The sequence below is a fragment of the Dermacentor silvarum genome, chromosome 6 (genome assembly GCF_013339745.2).
Source record: "Dermacentor silvarum isolate Dsil-2018 chromosome 6, BIME_Dsil_1.4, whole genome shotgun sequence".
Lineage (NCBI taxonomy): Eukaryota > Metazoa > Arthropoda > Arachnida > Ixodida > Ixodidae > Dermacentor > Dermacentor silvarum.
Window position 1 is genome coordinate 67302267 of NC_051159.1, and position 24963 is coordinate 67327229.

Genomic DNA, 24963 nt, shown 5'->3' on the forward strand with positions numbered 1-24963 from the left:
TGAAGCGGCAGCAACACCAGAGAAGCGGTTGGAAAAAAACTAAAAGGAGAGAAAAGAAACAGGATCGGCGCGGATGGAATGAAAGAAACAGGAAGAAAACGCAGCGAAAACGGCAGAGTGGGGAAAGAAAGACAACGACGAAAAAGAAAAAAGAGGGCCGAAGCGAAAAGTGGGCGGAAATAGAAGGGACAGGGGTGGAGGCAAAAAAAAAGGAGAGACGTATACTGTTGGGGGGAGGGGGGGGGGGGGACGAACGAAGGAGGAAGACGAGTCGCTCCGACGCAGCGCTTCTTTTTGCGAGCTCGAATCGGGCTCGCCGCGAGCCTGCCTAGCGTGCGTGCGTGAGCCACCGAGCTATAGGAGGGCGGTGGAGGGGGGGTCCCTCCGCCGGAGCCCTCCCCTTTCGTGATCGCGAAACGAAACTTGCGCAGCCGAGTTCATGGAACATACGGGTGCGCCCGAGCTGACGCCGCCGTCGCCGCCGCCAAAGAGCGCCAAAAATGCAGAGTGAAAACAAAGAGAAGCAAAGAACGGAGTTAGGGTGTAGTGAAGGAAGAAAGAGAGAGAGAAAAGGGGGGGGGGGGGGGCGACAGACAAAACCAGTCCGCCTTCGGTATATGCCGCCGCTCGCGAATACGCTGCGTCGCTTTTTTTCTCTTTTCCGTCGTGTTTCGTTCGTGCTCGGCGATCTCTCGGAGTCCTTTCTTGCTTTTTACGGATCGCACCGAGCCCGTCTCTCTCTCTCTCTTCATTTTTTCTTCGTCACCGTTTGTGTTCGCTTTTGAGTTTGCCGCTACGCCGGTTCCTTTGGTTTTAGGTTCTTCTCCGCTACACTTCCCCCCCACCAACCAGACTGCGCTACCCCCTTCGAACTTTTTTTTCTGCCTGCCGCTTTTCATATTTGGTACACTTCTCGTACATTTCTCCTGATTATTTTCTCTTTTATTCGCTCTCCATTCTACTCCGCTTTTCTAGAATTAGGATCGTACTGCGCAGAAAAAGCGAGAGGGGAGAAGGAGTGGTAGAAGGAGGGGTCGAAAAAGGGAGGATACCAGGCACAAGAGAGAGATAGAGAAAAAAAAAAAAAAGTTAAGAAAGGTGCCCCAGAGGAGGAACTGGTTTCTACGCGCCAGGCACGGGACTGGTGGGCGGTAAGGCCTAGCAGCAGCGAAGGCGCGTTTTTCTGACTGGGCATCACGTTCAGCGCTGAAACAGCGGCGTGCCTGTCTGTTCGCCCGCCCCGTTTCTCCCGAAACGCTCTTCGGGTTCACACCCGAAGCCACGCGTGCGCAAACGCTGCGGCGCCGATTCCGGTTGCGGCATTCCTATCTCTCAACTTTTTTTTTTTTGTATTTATTAACGCGACTCAATAATGCCGACACCACGAGGTGATGACCTGGCTCCGCCTTGTCACGCAATAAGGGTATACATAATTATGTCGGAGAACATCGCGGAAGCAGAACTGCATCATTGAAGTGACACAAACGCGAGAAATACTGAACGCACGAAATATCACCGCTGAAGGAAACATACATCTGAAAATATCAAACTGTACAAGGTGGAAAAAAAAAAAACATTGCATATGTCGTCGTTCGAAAACAGTCATATATAGAACGTGTACAATGTCACTATCACCGAACGAAACCGTTACACTCACTTCGTGACAATATGACTGCGCTAGCTCCAAGAACTCTTTGCTATTTTCCTTCTTTTAACCGTGCCTTATATTGACGAACAGGTGCATTCAAAGCACGCACGAAAATACTGTTCAATTATAACATAAATCGCGATCAATAGTCAATTACGCGACTGAATCGAATTGTGCTTAAGCGAGGGGCCTATTGACACGAGCACGGAGATTAGTAAACCAAAGTGCGTTTCCTCAGTAAGATTTCGCCCCGTTTAGGGCAAGGCATAAGATGTCGCATATATGCATAGGGGACGGCATTGATGGCATATGTGATCGTCGCATCGCTTAGCTGAGGCGTGCACGGAACAATTCAACGCTTTGCTGCGCTGAAGAACAATGCGAGAACACTGTTTCACATCTTAGTCATAAAAGTCGATAAATAAAATACGCTCGCTCGTGCGTTGTGCAGGCGATGGGCGGTGGATTTTAGCAAAGTCTCGCATCGCGGAGGCCTATAACCTCATTGGTAGCGACAGCATATATCCTTCGTGTATGCACGCGCAGCGACATGCACGCCATCGCGACTCACTAAGGACACACTGTCGGCTCCTTTTTGAAGTCTATATCGCAAATCACAGCGGAGCTACTTCTTTTTCTTATATATATGTATACTTTGACAATTTGATAAAGGCTGGTCCAACAGCCGAAACGTCAGCAAAATATACTGTGCAAGTACAACGTACGTCGTACTCCTTTCTTTGATATATATATATATATATATATATATATATATATATATATATATATATATATTTGCCAAGTAGTCCTTCCCGCCAGGACTTTATGTTCGGGGCACAACGTAATCTCCGAATCACATGTGCCGTTCGAATACCGGGACTCAACAAATAACTGGTCGTAATACTGTCTAGCCCAGATGGCCATACGGAGTCGGTTGATACAACACCGGCCTCGAGATATAGAAAGGTCCGGCATTTGATACCGAGTTTCAAGCGGCGGCGCAGATTTTGTTGTACCTTTGCCTTCGGTGTTACTGGCGAGGTGACGAACACTGTTTGGCGAGATTTACGCGAGTGAGTAAATAAACTTTATTGTAAAATAAATTATTGAGCTGGCCTCATGTGAGGCTTATCGTGTGAGGTGTGACATCGGCCTGACTGTACAAGAGCTTGGTAAGAAGATGATTCACGCAACCCACACCAACAAGATGATTTAACCACCCTCTTTCACCAAAGAAGAAATAAATCGTACAAATCTACAATCTATACAGCAAGTTTCTGCCGAACAAGCTACCAGTCCTAAATACCCGTACTGCTGATCTCCTACGGTATACGTGAAAACATTCCATGTGCCTTGCATCAGAGCTTGTGTTTAAACTACGACTATTTTTGCGCCGTTCTCTCAGTGCTGACACATTAAAATGGCGAACAGAAAGCGTCATCGTGTTCTAGGTTGAAGGCTCGTCGTATACAGATTGCCACGCAAAGCGTCTCGGCTTAACAATAAAGACACAGGGCCACGCCTTCCTTCTCTCACAAGGATGAGCAGGGAGCGGCAGCGTCCCGATGTGAATAAAGCGCAGAGCAATCCTTCAGTCAGTACAGAGCATCGCGCCACTCTAGTCGGAGAATCCGCGGAATGGAGCTTAGGAGGGCGGCGGGGGAGACGAAAGCGAGAAATAAAGGGTTCGAGGAGGGCAATCCGATTGCCTCGCTCGCGACACCAGTGGAAATTAAATGGTCTCTGGGTTTCGCTTTACAACCCCGCCTTTCTCTCTCTCTCTCCCCCCCCCCCTCCCCCCTTTCGGTCTGGAACGAACTGCATGCAGCACACAAAAATGCACCGACGCAGGGTGCGTGATGCCCAGCCCAAAGCGAAACAAAAGGTAAGAAAGTAAAGAACTATACGCGCTTCAGCAGAGAAGGGTTTGGCAGAAGCATAAAAAAAAAAAAAAGAAAGAATCCCGTACGGGGGTCCCCGGCAGCCCCGCCTTGCTCAACAATGCGTTCTCCTTTCTCGCTACATTTGTAAAGCGGGAGTCGGAGCTCGTTTGTCTTCATGAATTGCCTGATTTATCGCCGCACATATATACGGCGGCGACTCCAGACGCGGAAACCCTTTCCCATTCGCGCGAGCACTCTCTTGCAGGACCGGTCGCTGGAAATGCTCTATCTGCAGTGCAAATCCTGCGCGAGCATTATAGTGTATATGTAGCACTGTGCTCTCCGCACAGTCGGCCCGGGCCGTTCGCACTTGAATTTGAAGGCAAGTGGAAGCTAAAAAAAAAAAAAAAAGATCGAGCGACCGAGAGAGGCTGCGGGATGCCCATAATAGCACATGCTATACATGTCGTCGAGAGTTTGGCGCAGCTTCGAACGGGGGAATATAGGGCGAAGGCGAATACGGGTTACACACACTTTGCGACCCGTCGTGGCAGACGCATATGCCTTAACCCCGTGGAAAAACGGTTCCCCTATAGAGGATATGTATAACCTTTCTCGATTCATGGTCCCGTTGCGGAAGAGAGCTTTTTACGACAACCTCTGGGGAGAGCTCGTGGTGCGTTAGCCGATCCTTGAGTGTATAGGATGTTTCTGGTTTATTTTTCTTTCTTTCTGTCTTTATTTTTCGTGGCTCAAATGCCATGGATTTCTGCTCAGAATATTTGATCTACTATGGTGCGGTTATCCTTCTACGGACATTCTGACATCGCTTATGTAAGAAGCTGTCAAGAAAGTTGGGCCTTGCGTGACCATTATGATACTTAGGGTTTGTGTTTTGATACATCACTTTCTTTTAAAACAACCCCGGATTGGCGTATATACGAGATATCAATAGTGTCCCCGCTGTACTCGGATATTACATACCAAAGCGCGAAATAATGATAGAGCAGGAAAATCTGTCACTGCAGAGGAATCCATTATTAAAGATGTTCAAAAGTGCTGAAAAACACCAATCGTTGCAATCGGTTGTCGTTCTGCCTGTGTCAGGCAATATACCTATGCGTTGTCGTAAGAGCGAAGGTTCTTTTCTGCATGCTACGTAGGACACAATTCATTCTTACGAATGCCCACGCACACTTAAGTTTATCCCAGCTTTGATTATGCGATGAAACTTAAGCTACAGAAACGAATAACTAACCCAAGTTTTATGGCATTTGCGCAACCAAAATGTGAAAGCGGTGTGAAATGTTTACATCATCATGATGACGAAGACCGTGAAACGGCGCACGAAGCGTTTCGAACGTTAATGAAAAGTTCAAAATCTGTACTTTGTTCCGCGGCAGGCGAGCTTGAAGATCGATCGCGTGCATCCTTTTACATAACGAAGTATCAGAAGCGGTATAGTCTAATAGACTATAGATGAAAATTTTTACCGAACTGTGTATGTATGTCACTTGGAGTTGTAGCCTTGGCCGAATTTCGCCATGCAATCCATCTGAAATCCTATTTACAGGGGAAAGCAATTCTTCGAAACGGCAGCAAATGCTAATAAAAATGTTCACTCTAAAAGTGTCAGCAAATAATATAATTACGGACATATCATTCGCGTAGGAGGCCGGCAAATGGCAAACGGCAGTTACAAAGGAAAGTCGGCGGCTGATAGCCTTAACTGTATCCGTATTAGATGACTTATCACTTCTTTATACTATATTTATTTTGCATTAAATTTAATGCAAGCATTAATGCTGGTTACGTGGCTGCTCGTTATAGGCACTGTTTCGGTATCCGATTCGCGTTGCAAGTCGCTTGCACGGTATATACGTGCGCGTTAAAGCCAGTGAATATAGTACTGGCATACTATATAACACTTTCAAAATAAATATGTCATCTTTATGAAAGCAGTTTCTGTCGAGAGGCGGAAAAAGAAGAGAATAGAGAGAGCGAGGAGAGGAAAGGCAGGGAGGTCAACCAGACGAGAGTCCGGTTTGCTACCCCACACGATAGAGCTTAGGAAAGGGGAATCGAAAGAGTAAAAGAGGGAGAGTCAGTACTGAGTACACGTGGGACGATGTACAGGGACACTATATAAGCGGTCTCTTAAATCGGTGCACTTCAAATAAAACAGTTTCAACAAACGCGGCACATTAGCGACGCCGAAAACCGTTTCTCTTATCCCTTTCAGCTCCTCACTCGCCAGAACACAAGCTTCTGTTTCAACTCCGCCACTCAACCGCAGCGTCGTTTATACAGTGGCGACGGCGGACGCTGTGGCGAAAGCTAAGCCGCCATTTGCTGGCTTTTCCTTCTTTTTTTCTATAGCTTCCCACCACCTCGGCTGTCAGGCGGAATCTTATTCCGGCATTTTTATGGCACAGAGTAACAATTACGAGCCCATAAATCGTCTGCGGCCGCCCGTGAGGACGTTTCACGCACGCGCGTCCCGTCGTTAAACGCGAACGCTCGTTGGCTCTAATTTATGGTCGCCGCCGCGACCCCGCGCCACGCGAGAGGAAAGCGCGCGCGCCGCCGCCGCCGACGCCGAGCTACGCGAAACGACGCAGCCCGCGCAGCCACTTCTCGCGCGCTCGTACGTATTTCCGCCGCCGTCGACGACAAACGTGGGTACGCGCGCACTTGAAGAAACGCTTCTACGGAGACGTGTCTTGCATGACAGGTGCCGTTGGTATGTAAAAGCCGCCAAGTGAATACCAATGTTTTTATACGGCGACATCACGGTACGGTTACTGTGCTAGCTGCCACCTGTTCTCTGGAGAAGCGTTTGACTGTCACCAAACGCTCGCGTAAAGACCTCCGATTTTTTATGTCAATTCGGCTCGACAAGTAAAACGACTCAATCACTAGCCACAGAGAACGGAAAGGTGGAAGGACAGAAAGGAGAAAGGCCGGGAGGTTAATCGGAACAGAAAATCCTATTTGCTACCCTGCACTGGGGGAGGGAGAACGATATGGAGCGAAGAGAGAGTAGCGTTAGGGAGGCGCAGGCATCACGATATATAACGGCCGGCCGATCCCCGCGCAGGATCGCGTGCAGTGCAATGAACGCCAGTTATGCATGGCTAAAACCGTTTCTGAATGATGTTGTTGTTGTCGCCTCAACACTTGTGTATGTTTGTTGTGTTTAAGAATTACAGCAGTGCATTCTTCGTCCTCTTCTGCGATGCACGGCTTATACGAGTGCGGCACTCTAGAATGTCTTGTTTCCACAATTCTCTGTGATCGACGCGAGCTATCGCAGTCGCGAGCGATCGTCTCTGTCCACTGTGGCGAAGACAGACTGTGCCTTCGCTGTATATCTTTACGTCTTTCGTTTTATTTTTACTATTACGCAAGAAGCGGTACGTGCAGCCGTCACCATTATAGGCGAATTTATATTATTTATTACTTGTATTACTCAATTTATCTTACTTTATTATAAGTTTTAAAAAAATCGCAAGAAAGAAGACGCATGTTTGCAAAGAGCCTCTTTCTGCTCCGTTGTAGTCCGAGTTACGCCGGTGGACTGTTTTATTCCTCTATAGGGAGCCCACTGTCGTCGTCATTTTCTTTCAACAAGAGGCATATAAAAGAAAGCAGTTGTGAGTGGGTCTTCCCACATAAACAAAACGCGTAACGGAGAGTGCCGGAGTCGCACGCCTTGGCCTTCAAGGCCAGAGTCGTAAGCCCACGAAAGACTTGAAGAGATTAAAGCGAAAGTTTGGCGGCACTTAGAGAAATAAAGCATAGGCAGTACTAAAAAGAAAGAAAAAAAAAAAAGGGAAGGCTGCTGAAAAAACAGTGAAACCGCTCTCCTATATCGCTGCGATTTCTTTTTCTTTTTTTTCTCGCTCTCTCTCTCTCTCCCTCTCTCGAAATCATTCTCTCGGCACCCGCTGCGTTCCCCCGACAAGTATACACCGGGTGCAGCCGCAGAACTGCGTTCCGGTCGCTACAGCGGCGAAGGGGAGCGGCAGGCAGAGCACCGCGGGTCCTTATCGCGGTCAGGAGTAACGTAGTAAAAGAAATTAGTCGCACTCTCTTTTTTTTTTTTTCTGGAGAAGAATGATTTCACCATCGAGAAGGGGGTATCTATGAGAGAGGGAGGAAAGAAGGAGGAGGGCGGGGGAACACTGGGGAAGCCCGGCGACGGTACTCGCATAACACAGCGTGCGATAGCAGTGGCGGCCAACGGGGAGGGGGGGGGGGGAGAGGGGGAGTTCTCACAGGCGAGAGAAATAAATCGTACCAGCGTGGAGAAAGAATGAAGCGAGGAGGGAAGCGACAAAACGACGGCGATTTTTCATACAAATGGCCCCCGCCGCTCCAGGAGTACGAAAGGGAGAAACCGCCGCTCGGAGCTTTCTCACTCTACACACAGCTTGGCGAAGCAAGTATAAGCGAGCGGTCGCTCGGGGTCTCCGCGGTTGCCGCGGAACTGTTAACGCCGCGGAAGAGAGGGTCTCTCGCTCTCCGAGCGGTTGAGACTCTCGAGAGTTATAAATAGCGGCCGTTTAAGCAGCCCGCGCCGCGTGGTTCGGTTTATTACGCCAGGGTTGTGGTGTGTGCGCGTGTGATGCTCCCGCGCACCACGGCTCACTAACGCCCTTATGTACTTCTTCACCCCTCCCGCTATATGGATACACACAGGCTATTACGCTTAGGCTATAGAGAGAGAGAGAGAGAGAGAGAGAGAGTGTGTGTGTGTGAGATGCCCCCTCGTCTTCTTTCGTGGTGCGAATGTTTACACACGTTTATATAGGATACACGCACACATATACACGCACTCCGTCGTCGCCGACGTAAGACTGGCGGCCCATGCGTGTTAAGTCATCACCTCAGCTGTGCGTGGTGCGAGAAAAGCGTGCAACGTGTTTATGGAGGGTACCACGACGTAATATCCGCGCAATGACTCCGGGAGCGGAGGGGGCTTCCCCCGTCGACGCCGCGGCTTTATACACACGCACAGACGCGAGTCGAGACGACCTTGCCCCGCGATTCCAGCGGGCCCTTTCGCACTTTCGCTCGGCCGCCGCGCACGGGCCTGATAATAGTGCCATTACATTTCCATTCGAGTGCAGTTAACCCGGCGGAGCGGCGAATAACTGCGCTACCGCAGACGAGTCTGTCGGCGGCGGCGGGCGAAGCGTGTCTGACGTAGGCGGCACGGCGCGGGGGTCTTTTCCTCAAGATTGTCGCCATAGGCGGCATCGTCTGGCTTAAATGAGTGTACGTTGTATAGTTCCTGCCGATTTTACGCGGTGTAACGGGAAATGGACAGCGAACGCAACGTGATCAGCGATTTGTGCGCTCATCGGTGGCGCGTTGAAGTCACGAAGTATGTATAATACATAAAGTGAGCCATTATAAGTTCGATTCTCTCCTGCTCGTTCCACTGAATAAAGGGTGTTCATCTCTCCTGCGAGTATTTCCTGCTAAATGAACAAGTAAATACAGTTGCTCGCGTAAATAACCTTTAAATATTCGTAATAGCGGTCTAACAGCTGAACGTCGTCTTCCTATTCTGTATACACTTCAGTTGTATATAGGCACGGATTGCCGACGTATATACTTATACCGGTAAATCTTGTGAGCCTGATGTGTACGGTTTCTGGGGCATCAGACACTGTGCATTACAACTTCGAGCGCGTTAGCTCCTGCTGAAGTTCACCGCTATTCGCTTATTTCAATGCACACGCATATATGCCCGACTGTGTCAACTCCATTCGGTATATACCCTGCGCCCCACAGCGCACATCTTTGTTCGCAAACATATACAGCCTGTTTCGTGTTACCAGCGTATACAGCCCCCAAGTCAACTGGCCCTTGCGCCATAAAACACCACACATCATCATCATGAGCCCCCAGTACACACGCGCGACGCACATGGGTAGAGTGGCTAGCACCTCAACATGGGGAAGCGCGATATCGTTCAGCGCCATCTCTCGGCGGCGCTCATTGTTGCCCCCGCGGCACCTTCTTCGCTGTCGTGGGAGAAAGACCGAATGGGTGTCGCTGCCCGCGACATCAGGCACGCGCCGACTATAACTCGGGCCGCGACGGCGGCGGGCACGGAATGGGACCCGCTAGCAACCACCGCGATGCTATTATTAAAGCGCGCACCCAACGAAGAGAGAAGCGACCGGGCGCGCGGCCCCTCGGTGCGGAAGCATTTGTCTTTCTTGGCCGCGCGCGGTGCTCCCGTGTGTAGCCCTGTGCAGCGCGGCAAAGCGCGCTAATTGGGGGTATTAATCATTGTTTCGCGCCTAGCGCGCGCTTATATAGCCTCCCCTTCGCGTTCGCTGCACTCCGAAGGCGGCCGCCGGGGCGTCGTTTGGCCCCGTAGCCCGCAGAAGTGCGCGTGCCGGGCGAATTGCGAGCCGCGTCTTCCCGGAGGGCGCGATCCTAATTGTCCGGTCCGCCGCGTGTTAAGCATATCGGCCGTGCCCGTGTAACGGCACCTCAATCGGTTTGTCAGTGAACTTGAGTCCCCGCCGATCATCGGCTCAGAAGGCGGTGAAGGCACGTCTGTGCTTTCTGAGAACGTCTGGCTTACATGTGCGAGCGCCTTTGATTCTGCAGTGCTGTCCGTCTCTCTATGCTCCTCTCTCTCTTTTTTGTACTTCCCTGCCCCCAGCGTAGGGGTAGCCAACCGGACTCTTGACTGCTTAACATCCCTGCCTTCCTTTTATCTCTCTCTTGATAAACACAGTATGTGACGACTAGAGTGGATTATATACGCCGCGAGGGCTTTTGATGTGTGCGCGCGCAGCGTTCTTAGCAAGCACAGACACACGAATATGCATATGCGCGATCTCGGTGGCTCGAGCAGAAATTGCGTCGCAGTGCGTCGTGTGCTGCTTCATTTCATTGCTTCCGTAATTCGGTTCTCGCAGTTACGCGGAATTTCATGTCCCTTGTTACGCTGTTAACCATTGTCAGATTGTTGCACCAGAATCACGAGTTTGACATACTTTGATGGAATTTTAACGTTTGTCCCTAATTTCCTTTTTTTTTTAGTTCTTTTGCCCATGCAGTGGACGCGAAAGTGAAACACCTGAACAAATCTTTAACAGGTAGCGTAGAAGCACGGCCATGTAATTGTAGGTATCCCCCCCCCCCCCCCTTTTCGCGCACACACACACACATTCCCTATTTTTGCGCTAATCCTGCAACACTAAACAATCCTGTGTTCTTAATTTATTGACTCAGAACTGAATATGCACTTCCGGCATTATTAGGACGAACACTTATGCAAACGAGGTATACCGAGGCAAATATGGACATGACCTGCATGCCCGGGCCTACAGCATCGCGCAGGCTATCTCGAGGGTGTCTTCATACCCAATAAATACTCAACTCGTGGCATTCAATGACTAATGAAAAAATTTGAGACAACAACGGCACGTGTAAGACAAATGACCGGTCTACAGTTTTGAGCAATAGAATAATGGCACTGCCTGCCAATTAAATATATTATAAAGAAACGAGAGTCGCTAAATACAATAAAAAAAGTAGCGGGGAGTAAGCTGTATTTTAATTATCAGGGAACATGGTTACAAGACTTCTACGGCTGTGCTCGGGAATGCAAGTGGACAAAAAGACAAAATGCCCGCAGCAAAAGTCAAATCTATATACGACTTAGCTGTCGCCTGCTATGCATGCTCCAAGTCGCGCATGATCTCCATATGGTCGTGCACTCTCGTAGAAAATTACATAATTAAAACGTCGCGGTTACCGTGATTACGTGACGATATAGTTGAATGCCTCTTGCGAGCGCTCTTGTTCACAGGAAGTACGTTCTAGTTCTTCGACTGACGACGGCCGACCGACAACAGTCGCTTATGCCCGGCCCATTCCCACGTGTAGGCAGGCCTATACAGATGCGAGAGGCCTTCCTTTACATCAAACAAAATAGTGTAGGGAAATGCGGTCGACAGTATATACGCGTACTACTCCAAGCACTCGATAATCGCGCAGCGCGCACGCGCATACGGCTGGTGGAACGCGAGCGAATGTAGCCGCGGCAAGCAACGCCAGGCAGCTAGCGGCCTCCCGCTGTGCGCACTCAGGCCGCCGCTTCGCTTCTGAGTTCGTGGAGCGCGCCGGAGCGGCGCGGTCCTCCTTGCAGCAGCCTCCCCTCCCCGCTTTTTTCGCAATGGGAGCGGTCCTACCCCGCGAGGACGTTAATTAATGGCGCCGACCGCAGTTCCCCATTTGTCTCCCATCGGCAATTCGTCTTTGCGCGCAACGGTCTTTGGCGGCGGCGGCGGCTGCCGCTGCAGTTCTCTCTTCACCGCCGCCGCTGCCTGTGCTTTGTGCAAAAGCCGGGCGGGCGAGCGAGTGCGCGCGAACATGGCTGCCGCACGCACGCACGCTTCTGTGTCTCTGTATATACCTGCCCCTGCGGTCTCTGGAGGTCGTCGTCCAGCCGACCTGACGTGGGCACACCCCACCCTACCCTATACCTATATACCTGGGCTGCTTCTCCGAGAGTCCCTGTGCCCTTGCTTCCCTGCGCGAAGTTCACGGGGTTGGCTATAAGGGCGACGGTATACAATCCCGAGAAAGGTTCTTCGCCTGCTCCCTTGAGCACGCTAAGGGGTGTGAAATGCAGTTTCAGTGCTCTTAGGCTATAGAAATGTACGCCTTCTCTCTGTATATTGTTAGCGTTATGCAGGGTACTAACAAAATATGAAACGTATCATCCCAAATACATTTCCCCTATAAGAACTGGCCAGGAAATGAACATCAAACGTATTATCCCGAAAAACGTATTAGGCAGACTCGTACCAACGAGATTACACTGTATGTAGCGCCGTATCGAAAAATGCTGAACAGAGCACAAGGAGGACTTGGAGGTATGTCGCTTGCTGCAGGCGGGCCTGTATCGCCGTAAAGGTTGCCGGCAATTCCTCCGCCCGAGCGCCACTTATCGAGTGCGGTGGAGTGTCTGAGGACCGTCTCGTTCCATGTGGTAACAGAATGACATCTGGTAAAACAAAGGAAAGCTAATGGCGAGGGCCGATTTGAACCGGCGCGACCAACAACACAATTCTATGAGATATACCAGAGGGCCCGCTAAGAGAGATGGTATACATGCACGGCGAAATATATTGTCCCATTTTATGATAGAAATGTTTCTATTTAGTTGTTTTATCCGAATACCGCAATAAAAACCCTGCCTTATTAGTAACACGAAAATAGAAAGAACCTGCTAAAGTTCATCAGGCGACCGGGGACCTGTGTCGTACGACGATTGCATATCGGACTCCGTATTTTTTGTCGATTAGGCCGCACTTGAACAGCGCTATTGGCTTAATCTTGGAGGACTACGTACACCAAAAATCTCACAGAATCTTTACTGGATCCATGGAGGTGCATGGCTCAATGGCAATGGCGTTCTGCAGCTGCGACATGTTCCTGTTTTCCGCACCGAAGAGGAATGAAACGTTGACTTGAGAAACACGTTCTTGTTAAATACAACCCCAACACTGCACGTAGCCCTTACTTCACATATACATGTAAAGCGTCAAACACTCATCCCACGGGTTTTCGTCACCATTGTCGTTACTAAACATTCTTGCGGTGATAACGCTGTTCACATATTAACTAGGTTCAGATTGCTCACTGAAAAGTAGTTGCGCTTCTAACAGCCTGCTTTTGCTTCGTGCAACGATGCTTTAACCATTGCATGCAATTCATTTTTTGGTTGCGACACGAAAGGGTGGACATTAGTGGACATGTTACACAAGTCGACATTGGGAAATTTGCTTAAGTGAGCGCAAGATGTGGCAATCTTCACTACGAATTTAGAACGATGAAAGGTGATAATATAGTGCACATGCAATAGCTATTAGGCATGTAGACACGAAAGCATAGCGAACAATTTTAATATTAAATAAGCGTTAAGCACTGCTTCCCTCTGGCGACCGGTCCGTGGAAGAAAATGGACTTTTCTAAATATACGGCACTGACTATATATCATTTCCTGACCATATCAGGAAATTTCGAACACTTTTCATCAGTATATATACGCCGACGAGCTATAGTGTGACAGCACCTAGGCTTTAGTCAAGACTTCTTTTGTTTTCTTTTTCTTTTTTTTTCGGTATAAAAATGACTTGCTGAGCAGAGCTACGAACTGCAATGGCTGTGACCTCGTCTAGCGCGCTAAGCTAATTTATTATGGCAGCTGACCCGTACCTAACTTGGTTATAGCTCATGTCCCAGCATGCAACGTTCTTACATAGAGAATATCCTGGCATCAGTGGTCACGCTAGCGATAGGAGTATAAGGAAACACGCCTATAAGCACGCTCGCAATGTACAAGACGCAAGCTGCCGGCTAACTCTCTTGTTTTCCGCCGCACAGTAATAAAATTAGCGACCCAACTAATCAGCAGCGCATCTCTTCTCACGAAGTAAAGCGTCTTACAGCGCAACGGGACCAAAACAAAAACGGGGGATCGCGAGCTATAGGCGCCCGAGAGAAGGCGTATAGAGAACCCACCTCGACGAAGCTTCTGCGAATATAGGAAAGGAGGGGAGACGATAGTATTAGGACGTAATGGTTGCCCCTCTTTGCATGGCCGACGATTTATCACCCTACAAAACTGCGCACGTGTGCGTGCTTGTGCACGCGCTGGCGCGAACGGAGGCGTTTGCGCGCGTTTTCTGCGCATACACACGCGGCAGCACCGGCGTGAATCAAGGGGGCGGGGACACGCCGGCCGTGGCTCGCCTGTATGCACGCGTAGCTCGCGGGCAAATGCCGCTTCCTTGCCGCGTCTCTCTCTCTATATAACGCCGCGGCGCTTCTATGCACGCTGTACTCGCGTGGTTCCGAGAACAAAGAACAAAACGCGACAGAGGCGTACAACATGAAGCGCACGAACAAAAGAAAAACAAAGAAATGTGGGCATACGCGAGGCCCTCGCCGCCGCCGCCGGCGGCGGCGGCGGCTTATCTGCGAGGCGCATCGTCACTGCTATATAGCCCGCCGTCTGGCCTACGTATATACTATACCTATACCCCCGCGAGTGCAGCTTCACCGCCGAGGTGCTTCGGAAATGAGCACGAGCGCGCTCGAGGTATGCGCGCGTCGGCCCGGGCGCGCGAGTGTGTCTTCTTCGCGTCCTTCCTCGTTGCTATCTTGGATGCTGCAGGAGCGCGGAGAGGAGGATATGGAGAGAGGGGGGAGAGGAAAAGGATGATGGGCGCATAAGTTGAAAACAAGTCCTCGCGGTAGCACCATGCATGCTCGGCGCATCGGACGGCCGGTGTATGTAGCGAGATAAATAAATAGTAAAATAGTACGGGCGATCGGGTAGTGGCGCTGGAGGCGGATGTTGCTTAACGAAAGGCAGCAAAAAATCGAAGACGATGACGACGGGGACGTGATTAAATGAAATATAGGAGAACGCTCGGGCGGAGTTAGGTCGCACGCACGACTGTCTGTCGGCGGTAAACATAGCGGGTCGTCGTGGGATGAATTGGCGCTGGAGAAAGATAAATATGATAGGCGAAGCGTCGGGTCTGACACGTCCCGGCGAACTGCAGGATAAGGAAGAGAAGATGCACGTAGGAAGAACGCATCGCCGCTGGACGGCGTGTTTGAAGTGTGAGGTCACGCCGGAGCTTTGATTAAGTGAGCTGTCAACGATTGTTTCTGGAGCGACGATTACGCAGACTGGGTATGACGATCAACATTGATGTTTGTTTTCTCGAATGATTGCCTTGAGCAAATTTTGCTCTATTTCAAGTCATACTCTCCAAGACTCACGACTAAGTAGAGACTTTTTGTTTCGCTTAACGATATCTGGTTGGGGTGCCTTGAATGTGCTTTAACTTAAACTGCGGCTCCTTTCCAAAGCATTCGGTGTCTGCACCTTGCTGTACGTGTTTGTTATAATAAAGCTGCTATAAATCTCTCTTGATTGTTCAGATTAAGTCTTATGCAGTCACATACGACGGCGGCCCATTTTCCAAGCATGTATGTCTTCGCATGCGAAAATGACGTGAACGAAAGTCGCTGAAGCCGAACGGAGGCCCACGTGCTTCAATGGCAGCAATTGCTGAACACGCTCACAGAACTGACGGCTTCGATTCTCGATCTACGTCGGCGACAGCTGGTCATGAAAATAGTGATCACGCTAAAGCTATACGCCACAAGTTCATTACTGGCGGTTACGTTTTGCTGCGTGCTTGAAGCCGACGTATAGCTTTCTCACTTTTCATCATTTTTTATGGTGTTTTTTGATGGTCCACACTGATAGTCCAAACTGAACTCGTGAGTCGGCGTGACGCATTTTCACGCATTCCGATTGAATGTCGGGTAGACACCGCACGCGCTCCCCCGTCAGCCAGCAAACGAAGCTTTGGCAAAAAGACAGGAACCGCCCGTCCGCACAGCACGCTGTATACTTAGGCGTTTTCTTCCTCACAACGCGATCGTCATTTTCACTTTCGGGCGAGCGAAGCGTCGCCTGACGCATTCTTGGCTCCCGGCCACTGTGGCATGCGCAAGGAACAGCAGCGACATTCGATACACCTGTAAATTGTCTATAATTAGCGATAAGACGCGTGTAGGTGCATGTAATTAATCTCTAATACACAGCCTCGGCCCCTCTGACGTACCGGACATCATAGCGTCCAATTACAGGGCGTATTTCCTCAAAGGCTGTCCAACAAGGTGGAGCTCCGCGCCGTCTCCTTGTCACAGAAACGCGTTTGGGGAAGACGCGTCTGCAGTTACGTCTATGTACAATTTATTCCTGAACGCATGATATAAGTTGTTAAAACTCCTGCGTTACCGTGAGTTCAGGGCGATAGAAATAAAGCGTACAGAGAACAGAACGCGACCATTTGAATCGCTATAGAAAAAATGCTATTTATCATAAAGTATTCGCGGCAAAATATTTTATGACAAACGACGCTAGCGGGGGCGCGCCCTCCGCGGCGTGTGTCAGTGAAGTTTCGTGTGACCACAGAGCTTCCTAACTGAAATTTATCTCTGAGTTTGTTGCCGCACAAGGTAATTCCATTGCGTCTCAAGCTGGAAAAAGAAATAACTGTGTGAGCTTTTTTTTTTTTTTTAACACGAAAGTGTTTTATGCCGGGGTCCACCAAGACTTCACTGACGTATTTCCGTCACGGAAATACGTCATAGAACATAATACAAAGAAAGAAACCAGAAGAAAAAGTTCCACAAACATGCAAAATTTGGAAATCGAACCCACGACCTCTCGGTCCGCGACGATAGATCGCCGAGCGTTTAACCCATTGCGCCACAAACGCATTCGCAGAGAGCTACACAGACGCGCCTTATATATCTAACACTCCTCCGTGTACCCGCGCTCTTGCTCGGGGCGGTGCCGCCGCCTACGAGCAGAAAAGAGAAGTACTGCATTATGACACTAACGCGCACCGACAGTGAACGCTTCGGTGGTCTCAGCACTACGACGCCTCGATGCCAGCATTCGAAGGGACGCTGGCATCAAGAAGCACTACCAACGCCACCTAGGTGGCGTTCACCGTACTCAGCACAGCGGAGCGTGGCCCCTGCAATTAGCTCTGAAAATGTTTCTGAAGTTGATCGCGGAGGCTGCAATTACGACGCGCTGTACGCGCTGATTTGACTCGGTGACGATTCAGTTACGTGCTTTGTCTTGCGCGTTGTATTAGTGTGTCAGTTACGTGCTTCGTCTTTCGCGTTGTGCTAGCGTGTGCAGTGTAGTGCCGCTTCCATGTGCACGACGGTTGCTCATGGTCATCGACGTTGGTAGTCGTGATGGAGGAGACGTGCCACCAGGCGTCAGCGTGGGTGCATCAACGCCTAAGGGCGCTTTAGCCACAAAACACCAATAGACATTATATATCAATGTGCAATAAACATTACACTACTTCTGTGAAGACACGTTTCACTTTCGTGTTCTATACCGATTCCTATATAAGAGGGATCAACCACATTTTTTTTTTCTGTGGCTAATGAAAGCGGAGCGCGCGGAATGGTAATGCGTCTAGCCAAGCAGCAGTTAGACGAAGTTGCCTTGCTCTCACAATTGGCCCTTTCACCTGTGCAATCCTAGCTTATTTGCTTTTGTTTTTCCTGATGTTTTTTTTTTTTTTTGGTATTTACAGCAACTTTTCTCACTCTTCTTGTAGTTGTATTTCAGCCGTGTATGTGCTCAGGAAGCTACGAACGAATGCATAAACCTTTTCGTATCTTATAAGCATGGTTCTCATTGGCCGGTCGCTTTCGCTAATATCATGTCCAGCATCACAATTGGCTAGCACCTGCTTTTACGAACACAGCGTAAGAAGTTTTTCATTTCTTTTGGGTGTGTGTGTGTGTGTGTGTGTGTGTGTGTGTGTGTGTGTGTGTGTGTGTGTTTGTGTGTTTCTTTCTCTAAACTTTGTCTAACCCTTTCAAACTATTGGCGAATTCCATTGGGAGAACAGGAGCACTCAAAAGCACGCTGAAAGTGCTCGTTCCAGAAGCGACGTGTTTCAGTGGTCGAACAGGAGTGGGAGAGCCGTCATCCAGTGGTAGAACAAGAGCAGTTTCGCTTCGCCGAGTGCAGCCGGGAGCAGTCCGGACTGCTCTCGCTTGAAAAGCGGAGTACGGAGGAAGTCACGTGACTTAAACCGTCATTTCCTCCTATTTTCTTTTTATTTTGCTTCAGCCGGCGCGCGCGGCGGTAATGGCGGCAGCCAAGCCAGGCCAAGCGTAGTTGGTGTTTTGGTACCGCTGTTTTTGACGTCGGTGATACGAGCGAGCTTCGCAGCGATTTAGCGACAGATCCTGGCATTTCTAGTCCGCCTTGCTTCTAGTTGGATGCGCGGGGGACAGCGGCAACAAAGCGTCGTCGCCTTGTTGAAGTGCTTGAGACGCTCGACGGTGACAGCAGCAAAAGCTGCTGGAGCTCAACTTCAGATTCAAGTTGCAGTTTCAGATTATCTTCGCAGGCGGACACTTTGTGGGATGCGTCGGCGCTGCACAAAAGTATGTAGTACGTGGCCGCAAACGGTGGCGTGGTTACGCCCGACAGATTACAAGACGATCACGCGTGTTTTGCCGCTCTCCTGCAGAGAATAGTGGGACGTCGGTGCTTTAGTCACATGGTACATTTCTCCTCACACGTCCCCCTCCCACCTGCTCTCCGAATGCTCGCCGTATTCCAGTGGCGGGTCGAGTGTGCCTGCTCTCACTGCGCTGTCGCCCGACTCCGCACTGCGCGGCTCCCTGCTCCTGTTCTCCCAATGAAATTCGCCATATGACACCGCGTTTTAGGCGTGCTCTATTGTCATTATCACTTACTTTTTTAATTTTGCAGTTTTTGTGTTGAGTTTTCGTGTGTATACGTAAAATCGTGCCTCTATTATGCGTGTATCCGACCTGTGTTTGAATGAAATCGTGTCACTGTTTACGTCACTGAGCTTACGTGGTTTGTTCTCTATAAAGTGGACTTACTTAGTAAGTAAGAATAGAAAGGTGCGCGCCGAAATTTTAGCGTTTGACAGAAAACATATGTGTATCAGAAATTGACAATAAACATTTCCGTGCTTGCTGGTGTTCGCTGCGTATGATTGCAGTGGTTTCGCCAATCGCCACTATCCATCTTTTCCCAGCGAAAAACCTTGCATGTGTCTATAGCGTTCGCCGTCACTCTCTGCGCATGCATTGTTCAAGGTCTTCATTTGTATAGCTTTGTCCAGTTCACGAAAAGAACGCGTGAGCGGTGATGTTTGCGAAACAAACGGCGACCGTGCGACACTTCGAGAATGACTCATCTAAGGAGCCCGCAGCAGAACGGCGACTGTCATTGCGCAACTTGAATTGATCGCGCAAAAGACTTCAGTAACGTCGCAGGGAGCCATTGTTCATTGTGAAAAGCAGGCCAAGCGGTCCGCCGCTCGCGCCGACGTGATCACGCTGCCCACGCAAGAGAGTCAGAACTATCACAGAGGAAACAAAAGTGCTCGATTTTATGCAATCACATAGAAATTTATTGCTCGGCTACTAGCTCGACGCGCCCCATACGACACTGTGGTTCCGAAAAGTTAGTCAGTGGGAAGAGTTAATGTCGCATGGCTGCGCAGTCATGTGAGCGTCTATGTGAGGTGCCACAAATATATGAGCAGATGACAAAGAGCGCTGCATAGCTATAGCCACCTTGGAGTGCCGTCCCTCGCCAAAACTGACCGACGGAAATGGTGGTTAGTTTCCCTGATCCAACAAGAACCAGCGTGTTCAGCATGCCGGGGCCGATGGACGGGTTCTCGGCTATTTCAAGGCGCAGCCGGCATTCGTCCGTTCAACCGGTTCGCTAGCTATACGAACCGCGTGCACGTGCAATTTCTCACGGTCGAGCATCGATGTCGCGTGTGAAGGTTTCCAGCACCAGACGAGTCGAGGGCACGACTTCCGCGTCCCAAATTCCGCGCCGGCGGACGCCCGGTTCGCGCAAACGGGTGACTCGTCGCGCAGGGAAGCGAGTCCCGCAGGGGGGGAAAGCCGGGAAGGTCACCACACGTAAGATGGCCGATGATACGTACACGCGCCGTCGCCGAACGCATCTATATAGAGAGGGGCCGTCGCCGTAACATTGGTGACCCACGCACGAACTGGGCCCCGGAGGGCACACTGCGCTTTAAAGCCAACCTTGCGTCACACGGGCTTCCAGCTCGCTCGCGACGCCCGACATAGCGGCGGACGCGCGCAACACGCTTTGGGCAAAACGCCGCAACACGGCGTGATTAATCGATTCCATTACGCCTCACGTCCGTGCGCTCCTCGGACGAGATTGCATAATGAAGCGGGCCGCCGCTGGCTGCCCCAGAGGCAAGAATGCCGCGCCGCCTGTGTAGCGCTCCGTGCCTTCGCGCGTCCCGCGAAGCGGCCTCGACGTCTCGGCTCCGCAAGTGCTAGCGAACTTCGGTGACGTTGTGCGTGCGCGTATGTGCTTGTGCGTGCCGCGGACGCCGGTCGAGGACGCAATTCTTCTCGATGCACTGCCTTGTACGGCTGTCCGTGAACCGAGCGGCGAACCCGTCGAGACCTCCTCTCCCCTCCGCCCATTTCTTTCTTTCTTTCTTTATCGGCTAAGTAAGTCTCTGCGGCAGATCCAATACAGGATACCGTAACGGAAAGAGAGAGAGAGAGAAAAAAAATAAGGAGTCATAACAGCAACAAAGAAAAGTAAGAGGCGACTTCGCCAACGTTTGCCCATTTCTTATAGTCAGAGCAACTGGGTCAACAATTAACTACATCCTTGCGGCCCTTTTTGGCCGACACGAGACGCATATTATAAGGCGGCGTCAGCGGTATGCGGTAACCGCTGTACAGAGGCCGGGGTGGAACCCTTTGAATACAAGACTCGGTGTTTATAAGAGCGTCATGGTTCACTACGAGCTAATCGCCAGTGCAAGTGAACGAGAGTGAAGCAACCATTTCACTTACTCTCTGACGAAGTAATATCGAAGCAACTATTGCTATCGAAGAAGCCGTTTAGAAATATATTTGTATTAGTCTGGCTCAGCACTGCGGGCTGTATCGCGGCTTGCACGCTTCAATCCCCTTTCCCCCTCCCCCAAACCAACCACCACCATCACCACAACCTCTATCCAGGAGTAGCCTATTGACGCCTGCAGTATATCTATGACTCCAAGATAACCTCACTGTTTGTCATAGAAGTTGCGATTTCCCTCCTTCGCTCTCTCTCTCTCTCTCTCTCTCTCTCTCTCTATGCCTCAACGCAGCGCATGCGCAAACATCGCTTCGAGGTCGAAATTAGATTTCGCGGTGACTCACTCTGCCGCCAGTTCCGCCAATCAGCAACAGGCTCTCCAGAAACGTTTATAGCTCGGAAACGGTGCTCGGGTCCGGACGAATAAACATTTGGTGGACCTTACAATTTTAGGCTAAAAAAATAATTATAAGAAGACTACCTATACATATGTGAGTTAAAATGAAGGCGTACCCTTTCGGCAACGCACAAGAACACGAACAAACTCACGGTTCATACAGAAAAATCGTCTCACCGAAGGTATCAGCTGCAGGAACGGCGCGCAAGATATCCGCGACTCCAAACTGCGGCAAAAGAAGAGACGCGCAGTGTGAGGGGCAGGGGAAAGGGTGCAGCGGTTAAATGGGGAAGGGGTCGGTGGTCAAGGATCGTTTAAAACGGGGAGGCAGCCAGGAAGTCAACCGTGGCGTCCCCGCTCTACGGCGCAGCAAATAATCGAAGGAGGCGCGGCCACATCGAGGAGACGGCGGCCGCGCGGCCTGTTGTGGTGCTTCTATAAGTACACATTTGAAGATCGATTTTTGTCCGTATCGACTCGTTTCTATATGAGTGGGTCGTCATAACGACGTCGCCCGCGGAAGTCAAACACAGACGGCCACCGTCCCAGAGGCGGCGGCCACACGAGGCAAAAGGACAACACGAAGGAACTGCATGTGTGCGTGCCGTGGCTTGCACATCGAGAAAGATCAAACTTGCGTGCCTCGTGCTATCAGCTTTGTTGTCTCTTTCTTAATCTGCTATACAGCTACTGGATTAAGCAGCCAGAGCATCGGGATGATGGCGAGGAACAAACAGAAAAAAAAAGAATTAGTAAGGACGGACCAGATACCTTGTCGTATATATCTGAATCTTACATGTGGCGCATTACATACGTTTCCAGAGTGTGATTCGGCCTGTGCCCTGCTTGGCATAATAAAAAAGATAATTATGTCCTGTTCAGTTCGTACGGCAATCGCGGTTTGCATTGCTGGCAGTCGCAAAGGTTGTTTGCTGATAGAGAGAGAAAAATGATAAATGAAAAACCAGGTTAACCAGGATTCTGAGCGCCCGGTTGGCTACCCTGCACTGGGGGAGCGGGAAAGGGAAAACGTTAAGAAAAGGTCGAAAGTTAATGTGCACTGGAATCGTTGGTAGGCTTACTTCACATGCAATGCTTGCTGCGCAATAATTAACATAAGTGATACAGCAAGACCTTTCGAACTCAGTTACAGCCGATAAACCACTCCTTTATTAGAAAAAAGACGGGCTGCGCGTAATGGTTTACATATGTAATCATCATCATCATCATCATCAGCCTATATTTATGTCCACTGCAGGACGAAGGAATGTAGTGGACCTTGCTTTCAACATTTCGAAGCACAACAGTTTTATGTAGGTTTGCAAACAGCACCGGATAAGATTTGGTGTAGTATGCTCGCCACATTCACGTCTATTACGATGAACGAGCGTGCCACAGCTCCAGAAATGTCGCAAAGCTTTTCATTCGCAAGTGCTTGCTGCCACAGGTCCGCCAACTTCCTTAATAACTCGTCCATCACCTGGATTGGCTAAAATTTTCTCTTACGAACAATTCTATGGTTAGAATTTTTAGAAACAGCAGCCTGAGAAATAATGTGGCAGAGGTTTAAGGATGCCGTCTTGATAACGCACCCGAATCCTTCCAACCGGAATTAAAGTGTCATTTGTTTACTTATATATATGTTCGTAAAGTTGGGTAGCCTTATAACTGCAAACTGCAAATGGCTGGAAAGCGCCGAAAGAACATCCTTTCGGCCGCTATACATCACGGAGCGCTCCTCCAGCTATGTTCAATTTTCAGCTACCTTCGGAGGAAACGATGCTCGAATGCGAAAATAAACTTACTACCAACATATTTGCTGCTGTTCCACTCCTCACTTGCTGACTTGGCGAAACTGTAAATATAACGCCGTCAAACTCGGAGCCCTGTTGGGCCAAAATAGAAAGGGCGGTGTCCCTTGGTGGGGCTCGTAGAAAAGGGCGTGTGTATAAGACGCGAGCAAAACAAACAAAACCTCGACGAGGCCTCTACACAAGGCGACAGCGATCGGTGCAAAGAAACAGCAGTGCATACGACGACACATGGGACTTAGTTATGCATGTATACGTACACAGGCGGTGAGCGGCGATTGCAGCGGCTCGGCCGAGGTCAGACTCACCGCGCCAAAACCGGGGTGCCCACAGCTCCGGCTCTCACCACAGACTTCGAAACGGATGGCCTAGCCGGTCGCCGTGTGACCGTCCGTCTCTCTTGGAGACCACTCGGAGGGTTCGAACACTGGCACCGCCCGTCCCCCGCGGTGCCCGGCTTTGCGACGGCGAGTGAGCTGGTGCCCCCTCCCCCACCCCAAAACCCCGCTATTCTTTGCGCAAAACAAGGGCGAGCGAGAATCGTCGAAGCCTCTAGAGCCCATAAACAAAGTAAGAACGGGGGGAAGGGGAGTGAGTGGGCGGACGGGCGACCGCGTTGGCCGAGATCGAGCACTGCCTCTCGCAGGCTATACGGGTGCACGCAGACGCACGCACACACATACACGTGCGCTTGTCGTATACACACAACCCCGAAAGCATACATAGGGTCGTGTAGCAAGCGGCCACGCAGTTGCGGTAGCCAAAACGAGCCGATCCGTGCAGCAGAAGCAGCATAAAGCGACCCGGTGAGCGTCCCGTCAGCAACGGATCGATGTGGCATGAAGTAGATCGTGGGCCCCCGATAAGTTTGTCTAAAGCAGATCTCCCTTCTTCTCCTTCTTGGCGGGGAAATGGACAACCGCCTGTCCATGCGCGGTCATCTCACGCGCGTGCGTGCGTGTGTATGAGCGTGTGTGTGTTTGAGTCGTGGCCTGTCCTTGTACCTGGTGGAGTAGGTCCAGTCGATAGAAGCCACCCTTTTTTACGAGTCCGTTAACCGAAGGGAGGGGAAGGAGGTGGGGGGGGGGGGGAGGGGGTATATGACGGTTTGGCCTGCTCGGCTTCTCGCGCACAGCGCACCTAGCGGTTTCTTCTTTTTGGGTTGCTGTTTGTAATGGGACACAGGCTCAGACAACAAAAATGGACAGTCTTTGATAAGGAGGGATATGCAGGGCGCTCGAGCTTGGAGCAAAGCGAAACAAAAACCACGGAATAAATCTGGCCCAGCGATATGCATAATTTGGCGCACCGCCTCGTGAGCTTTGCATCAGCCGTGATGATTGATGGCGCTCGGGCGCGCTATGGAAAAATAGAACGGCGAGGAAAGGCCGAAGCGCGTTGCATTGGCAACGTTGACGCCGTGGCTACTTGTTTGCCAATTAGTCGCGCGACCAGCCCAAGCTTTCGCCGGCTCGTCGATAGACCTGCAGGTTGCGTCGTGCACATTTGGTATAGAAAAAAAAGAAAGAAAAAAGCGACTCTATAGAAGCGTGCCAATTCAAAACAAGTCTACATATGGCTGCAAGGAGTAACGGACGTTCGCGACGCTTAGCGGTATAAACAAACAGTGAACAAACAACTGATATGGCTTACATGGCTTGGGGACAGTGGAAAAAGTACGGTGAAAGCGCGTACACATC

General features: G+C 50.3%; 2 long non-coding RNA genes across 2 annotated transcripts in view; one reads left to right on the top strand and one right to left on the bottom strand.

The window, feature by feature from the left end:
• LOC119455545 (uncharacterized) overlaps nucleotides 1-24963 on the top strand; it is a 152590-nt gene that overhangs the window by 16781 nt on the left and 110846 nt on the right. The window lies entirely within an intron of this gene.
• The window catches only part of LOC119455547 (uncharacterized), a 124338-nt gene that overhangs the window by 7614 nt on the left and 91761 nt on the right, over nucleotides 1-24963 (bottom strand). The window contains exon 6 of the long non-coding RNA XR_005192981.2: nucleotides 21630-21678. This is a non-coding gene — a long non-coding RNA (uncharacterized LOC119455547). The remainder of the gene's footprint in view (nucleotides 1-21629; nucleotides 21679-24963) is intronic.